We start from the raw sequence: 7,889 nt of genomic DNA on the forward strand, positions 1-7,889 counted from the left end.
GTGGTTCTTAAGCTTTTGGAGTAAGTGGTTCTTTAACATGTTTGAAGCCATCTGCTCGTAAACAAAGGATCTTTAACTCATGTAGCAATATAAATGAGGATAAATATTGGCAGAAATTCCCACATTGCTGGGAATATCCTTACTATTCTAAATGCCTATAGCCATGTATTTTCGTCAACCATCTTTTGCAAAAATTCCTTGCCCCTGCTTTAGAAAATCTCCCCATCAAGTCCCATTACTTGAGGGTATTTTCGCCATTTCCTAGCTACTTTCCTCCTTCCTATCCATATTATGAGTTATGACTCTAAAAGTGTATATTTCACTAAAATGCCTATTGTGTCCTGCTGCCTTCTCAAAACGCTTGACCTGTAAATCCTTTCATGTGAGGGTATTTGGGACAGTAAATGCCCCCTTACTCTTAAATCCTGAAGTTTGAAAAAATCGTCAGCTGGTTTGACCCTTGATAATACCATCTGTATCTTGCCTACGCTTTAGAATATGTTCCCTCTATACCCTATTGTTACAGGGTATGTTGGTCATTTCACTTGATTTGTTTTTTGCCATCACTTGTCCCCCAAACCCAGCAGAGAACCCACGCGTCGGAATGAGACGAATTTTGGCCCCTTGTTAACTCCGCCCGAGTTGGATTAGCTTCTCCCACCACCTGTCCCTCAAACAAAACTTCATCTCGCATGTGTCACCATAGATAACCCACGCGTCATTTTCAGCCAAATCCTCTCCTGTTTTTCAGGCAAAAACCTCTTCCCGTCTTCTCTCCCTGAGCCAAAACCTTTCTTCTGGTAACTTTTGCTGGAGTGTTCATTTTCTTTCCTTTTTTTTGCTGGAAGTTCATTTCTTTTTCTTTTCACATCTACTTCTCCTCGGGCATTTATCTCTTTCGTTTGGCACATTTTTCTGATTGGGATTACTTGGACAACAAAACATGCAGAAATTAAGGACGAGGTATACATTTTTCTTTAACCAAATCTATTTTGGTATGGGCGAAATGATTTTGCAACTCTTGAATTATCAACGTAAGTTCATTTCTTTTGCCCCACACCTCCTTCATTTTTTTTCCTTCCATTACATTCCTACTTTAATCGAGCCCATAGATGCTCTCGACCCCTTTCTTGTTATTTTTTATTTTATTATTTATAAGAATCTGATAGATATAATCACCACTCTTTTTTATATTGATTCACAAATATTTCAGTGTTTGCTTTGTGATTTCTTCAACTCTCTCTCTCTCTCTCTCTCTCTCTCTCTCTCTCTCTCTCTCTCTTCCATTTGCATTTGGTTTTCTTTTGTTCCTTGATTTTTTTCAATTATTTTCAGAACCCAGATGGATGCACAGTAGCCTCTAAAGAAGGGGATACGATATTGACATTTTGGAATTTTGAAACTCCTGAAGTAGTCCCCACCAAGTCTGTAGCCAAAACAACAAGTGATGCATGGCCATTTGCAATCTCAAACCATATCAGATGAAAGAGTTCAAGTGCTGCATGGCCATTTATAAATGTCTAAAAACCTGATTGTTCTAGATTTTTCTCTACATATTTCCAGATGTATATCCTAACCATGCCAATGTCGACAATTTGTTTGGTTTTAAAGCTTTAACTATGTTTTGTAGTGGGCGAGTTTAAAAGTCCCTCATACATGTTCTATTCTGGATCAGAAATGTCATCTTGTGGTTTTTTGAATATTGAATTATCAAGGAAGACATCATTTTTTGGCCTGAAATTGTGGGTTGTGATCAACATCTGTGTCAGTGCATTCATTGTGTTAATTCTCACTTTCTTATCTATATGGGCAACATCTTTGAAGAAATCAAGGAGGATGCTGGGCAAGTTTGCCGTTTCCCAAATACCCAATGTTTCAAATGAGACAGAAGTCGACAATGCGGGTCTACACTTTCTTTTATCTCCCAATGCCCATGAAGGGGTTCTCAGTATACATGATAAATCATTTTATAAGGATTCAGAGATGTTAGTGCATTTGAGTATGTTGACCCTGAAATTTTATTAAAATAAAACAAGTTTGCTTGGCTAGGTCCTATCACATTAAAGCATAATCTGGGGGGTCCACATAATGGCTATCATTAGCTTTTGTGTGATCGAAAACTTCCCGTTATGGTTAATCAAGTAATGCAATCTAGCAACGTAATTAGTTGCGGTGATCAACTCTATGGCTCCAGAGTATGAGCAAATCAAGTGATGTTGATAATATCAGCCAATGCAGCTCGGTTTATCAGCAGGGGAGCTCACATTCGGGGAAGAAGGAAGCTCGGTTACCATGAACATTTGGAAGCCATCTTCTTCATATGGACTTGTATTAGTCACCTTTGATTCGTCTGCCTGAATTCTTACATCTTGGATGGGGTCACTGGTTTACTTTGAGGGATCTTGAGTTTGTGACTAATCGTTTCTCGAAGGAGAATGTCCTTGGGGAGAGTGGGCATGGAATAGTTTATAAGGGGCGGCTGATTAACGAAACTGAAGTGGCAGTCAAAAAGCTGCTCAATAATCTGTAAGTTCTATGCCAACCTCGAATCACTTTACTTTCTAATTGATCATAAAAGGGATAATTTGAATGCTTCATACGATTTGAAAATATTTGGTTCTACTTTGATGTTTGGACAGTATTTTTGTATGCTTCTTGTGAGAATTGGATTTTATAGTGCCCAGGCTGAAAAGGAATTTAGAGCCAAAGTAGAAGCTTTCGCAAGTATGATTACTGCCTTTTTTAGTCCAATTGTTGTGCGTCCATGATAATGAATTTGATACTATAGGATGCTGGTTTATGATTTTGTGAACAACGGGAACTTTATGATGGTTTAAGAGTGCCACTTTTTTAATCAAAATTTGTTAGATTGATTGTAATCCTTGATTGATTGCTAATGCTATTCTTGCTCAGTGTTCTAAGAAGAGAAAGGCATGCCCATTAAGCAATGGCGGGAAGAGCAAACGTTCTTGCAGGTACTTTCGCTAAATCTTTTTAGCCCTCTCTAATTTTCTTACTCAAAAATTTCTCATGCATGCAAAAAAAAAAGGTAGTGGAAGGAGAAGCTTGAAACAATGCACTACTGCTTACCAACATCATTTTCTTGTAATCTTCTTGAGTATTGCTTATAATATAATGATTATAAATTTTTATAACATATTTTAATATTTATATTTATGTTTCATTTGTCAGCTTTTACAGTTTTATCATCTTTGTCAACAATCCAAAGTGGGCATTCCTGTTAACTCAATACAAACTTAGGTGCTTCGTGGTGCACTAAAGATTTGGAAAGCATATAATTGTTCCAAATGCTGCAAGTCTCAGATAAATAGATTTCTATAAATGTCCATGAATATGACTGTACATGGAAATTTCATATCCCGGAGTCATTTCCTCGAATATGATTTTACATGGAAATTTCTGGGGCCATTGTGAGAAAACTCTTAGATGTGTGTTCATTTTGATTATTTCCAGCCCATCTCATAAGTGTTCTTCTCATGTCAAGTAAAACCCAATTTCTAATTGCAAGGAAAATCTTTGCGGGAGAACATGCACAAGAGCTTCAACTTCCAATGCTCTTCTTCTTCTTTTTTAATTTATTTTTCTTAATCGTAATTTTTATTCTGAAGTTTGGATGGAAGATTTTAATATCTCTAGAAACATATACATTAAGGGCAGAGTCAGCCTTCAAAAGAGTAGTACTTTTTTGCATATCGACTAATTATGTGCTCCAAATGTTTCTCATTGGAACTTACGTTTTCTTTCTTCTTCTTTTCTTTTGCAAGAGAGAGTTGGTATTAGTGGAAAACAACCTGTTTTACTTCCTAAAATGGGTTTTGAGTACTCTTATGCTTGCCCATTATGCACCTCCTAATGGAAGGATGGTAAGTTGAGAAAATTTAATTGATTCATTATTATTTCCTAAAAAGAAAACGAATCAGCCTCAAATTGTTTAGTTTACTCATAAATGTTGTTTGGATATCATCTAGAGAGGAATGGAAGAGAGCCCTTTTTTAGATGGACATGGAAGACGGTGGAAAACCGTGAACAGAAATTGTATACCCGAGAAGAGAAGAACATGAAACCTCAAATGCGTTTAAAAATTCATGGCTTTGATTTAGTAAAATGATGGAAAACAATAAACAGAAATCTTCTAGCAATTTTATTTGGTTTTTTTATGTGGGGACTGCTGTTCTTATCCCTTTTTTGTTGTTAGTGCTCTTCCTGTTATTATATTACTGTTGTTTTTGTTGCTGTTTTACTGGGATAAAGGGTCTCTGTAACTTATGTAGTTTAATTGTTTTATTCATTTTACATTTACAACTTATCCAGTTTATTTGTTCTGTTCAACAATTAGTGTTCTAATTTATCCTAATCTCAAGTAATTACCTAATTTTATACAAACTAGGGTTTACGATGGTGATTTGATTTGAATTTCTCATGTAGTGTTGATGAGGAAATACTCCACATTCTGGATCTTTAATTCCCACTCACACTAGATGCATACAAACATGCAATAGAAGAAGGTACACAAGTCAAAGAGGAGGAGAACTGTGGAATAGTTCCTTCTGTGCTTTCTATTTTGATTTTGATCATTTTCTGCATTCAGGGCGAGCCTTGACGCAATGGTAAGGTTGCTCCGTGACCTGGTGGTCACGGGTTCGAGTCACGGAAACAGCCTCTCTGCAAAGCAGGGGTAAGGCTGCGTACATCTAGCTCCTAGACCCCGCAATGGCGGGAGCCTTGTGCACTGAGCCGCTCTTTCCTTTCTTTTATCCTATTTGGTAAAGACTTGACCCATTCCTGAACTATGGATTGCCAAAGTCCCACTCCCTTAATAAACGGGTAGAAACTCAAGGTGGCTACAACATGTCTTATTGTGTATGGGCTTTTAGAAGCACCCAAGGAAAGCCCGATTATTATGGAATGGCCCACGATTCCAATCTTTAGTAATTTTGATTTGATGAAAATCCAAAACCATACAACAAACTCCTTCCTTTGAAAAAAGAACAGAACTTAAAAAGGGAAGGAACTAAATTATAATTACCATATTCTTTTGTCAATATTTAGTAGTAAATGGATAAGAGAAGTTCTATCTTAATAAATTGAGCTCATCAATTAAACACATTATATAATTATTAAAATAGCATATTTTACTGTTGCAGATGTTAAAGTATAAAAGATAAATAACACCTTTCTCCAACAGCTTAAGCTTTTGGAGAAGTTGGTAAGTTAACATGGTATCAGAGCCAAAGGTTTCGAGTTCAAACCTCTCCGGTAGCAAAAATCCACATGCGATGGTCGGATCACATATGCCACGTGTTTGCCAAGTGGGCCACACGTGCAGGGGAGTGTTAAAGTAAAAAAGATAAATAACGCCTTTCTCCAACAGCTTAAGCTTTTGGAGAAGTCGGTACGTTAACAGCAGATAACATAATTGCATCGAAGTAATGTGATGTTCATTTCCAAGATTATTTTTTTTGCCACTTGCAAAGAAGCAAACTTAATTATTAAATTGTAACTTATAACTTACACCAGTTGCAACCATTAAGGCATGTTTTATATTAGAAAAAATAACAAATATTTTAAACTGTAAGAAGAAGGATTGGTCTGCAAATACATATAATGGTTAAACTGTGTTTATGTGTGCAGGAAAAGTGACTTGCATCTAAGTGATGTTGTGTTCATTTCCAAGCTTCCCTTTTCATGGTGGATATTCTATGCCTTCAATAACTATGCCATTGTGATCACATGCCTTTTTTCTTTCTTTTTTTGTCCATTTCAATATTTTTTATGTGTTGAAATACAAGCAATGCACTTGAAATTGGTAGCCAACTTTACAGTATTTTTGTAAATGAAATAAGTTGAAGGACCCTTAGTAATTAAGTCAAAATGTAGAAGGTCATGCAGGAACTTCTGAACAACACAACTTTTCAAAAAAAATCCGTTTTCTAAAATGTTTGGTTTCGAAGATCATTTTAAGATCTGGAACATGTATATATATGGATTTTGTAGCATTTTGCCTTTTTGGGACTCAAAATGTGAGTAAGAGTTTAGTGGTCGGATTACCGACAAAATTAGAACTTTAATTAGTATCAACAAGAATCATGTGACCAGATCCTTCATGCTTTATTAGAGTCACATGTCACCCAACAGAAAATATACTACCCTGAGCAGGTCAATGTCTGTCAATAAGGTTTGGTTTTCTACCAAAATCCAAACTCCATTTAAGAGTGGTACTAAACTGAATATTTATCGAATGGTCTTCATAGATTTTTTTTTTTCCTTGAATTTCTGGTGGGCAGGTCTTTGAGGATCAATCAAGAGGAATAATCTGTTTCGGAGATGATTGTGGGGAGGTCATCTGTGAAGGATATAATAAGGGCCTGTGTAAAATTACCAATTGAGAAGTAGAATACAATCAATCAAGAACATCATCTTACTTATGTCTTTACACTTTGCATTGGTACAGAGAACAACGTCAGATGCTTGATTTTCTTCAACAAGCCCCGCTTCAAATTATTGAAGGTTCCGATGTCCCTTGTTTCAATCAGGGTGTGGCTGCTCAAGAGGACTTGGACCATTAAGAACGCTCAGTTAATGAAGTCATCTTAGATTGCTCAAAGACAACCTCAGTTATTTATATCTCCAAATATTTCTTTAGCGGAAGTAAATTAAAGATATCATTAGAAAATGTTTTTTTTCAATCATCCATGTGTATAATGGAGTATAAACCTTGGTGCTTGGTATTTGAAGTTCCAAATGTTGGAATTGCTTTAGAGTGATTTCATGTAGTTCTTCATAAGATGAGGTTAATGTAGTGCTCCATCATGCTTAATTGTTTTTTTTGTTTCGTATACTAAGCAATTGTTTCTGTGTGCTTTTTAAATTTTGTAGAGCAATTGCTTTAACCCCTGTTTTTTGTATTAATTTCAGTTTAGCTCAATGGGTGGTCAGCACACAAAAAAAAATAATAATAATAATTAAATAATTTGAGAACCGATTGCTTCAGTTCTATTCATCTTTTTGGTTTTATGTTAGCAGGGCATTCTCTCAAATAGACCCAGTGTTTAAAAATGCGGATGTGATGCGGAATGCGGCCAAGAAAATCTTTGTCGACTCGGCGCGGATGCGACCAAGAACGCGGTTGACACGGTGGAGAGTCAAAAGAGTTTATTGACTCTGTAGGGCAAAATGCGGAATGCGGGTGTGGTGCAACGCAGAACGCGGCCAAGTCAACTCAGGCGAGTTCCTTGTCGAGTCAAGGAGTTTTTAAACACTGAATTGACCTGCTAAAACTTTTTGCATGGCCGGTGATATGCTGGTTCTGAGAGCACCAAAAAGGGTATCATTTGAATACTGCGGAACAAACTATCATTGAAGATGTGATATGTGGTAGAAGGCCAAGAAGATACTAAAACAAGGGCAGTTTTGAAGGTTTTTTTATTTCCTCCTCATTAGGGTCTTCTTGTTTTTGTTTCACTTTGATGTATCATTTGTATTGACCATCTCGGTCGTAGGTCCCCCTTATTATTTCTTCTATTAATTCATGTATTTAGTTCATGCATTTCCGATAGCTTAAGCAAGCTGACTGGTGTTATTGAACTCTCAGCTAAGTTGTCAGTATTCTGTTGAAGAATTGCATGCCTCAGTGGCAGGCGCACATGCAACACACGTGCACTTTTACTAGTAACATGATAAAGTTAGGCAGCGTACTGATCTTTCCAGCTAGTAAAAAACCCTTTGACATGTTTTTAGGAGTAAAACATATACCCAGCTGGCTCTTTTTCATATTGTTTTTCAGAAAAAAAAATTCTACTCAAATAAGGGATTAGAGTATTATGTGAATCAAAATCAGTAAGTAATTGGGGTCATTTAAGTTGTAGGCC

At 36.5% G+C, this 7,889-nt stretch overlaps 1 long non-coding RNA gene across 3 annotated transcripts; it reads left to right on the forward strand.

Moving 5' to 3' along the window:
• Positions 1–790: 790 nt before the first annotated feature.
• Positions 791–7,129, forward strand: LOC143858729 (uncharacterized). 3 transcript variants are annotated; one of them, XR_013239020.1, is made up of 5 exons: positions 791–963; positions 1,336–2,526; positions 2,640–2,724; positions 2,914–2,975; positions 7,045–7,129. It is a non-coding gene; the product is annotated as an uncharacterized LOC143858729 (long non-coding RNA). The 3 variants fall into 3 exon arrangements; XR_013239019.1 differs by lacking the exon at positions 7,045–7,129 and adding an exon at positions 6,306–6,591; XR_013239021.1 differs by lacking the exons at positions 1,336–2,526; positions 2,640–2,724; positions 7,045–7,129 and adding exons at positions 3,786–3,884; positions 3,990–4,178.
• Positions 7,130–7,889: the final 760 nt, after the last annotated feature.

Source organism: Tasmannia lanceolata, unplaced genomic scaffold (genome assembly GCF_043159265.1).
Source record: "Tasmannia lanceolata isolate RefF3 unplaced genomic scaffold, GAP_Taslan_0.1 ptg000026l, whole genome shotgun sequence".
Lineage (NCBI taxonomy): Eukaryota > Viridiplantae > Streptophyta > Magnoliopsida > Canellales > Winteraceae > Tasmannia > Tasmannia lanceolata.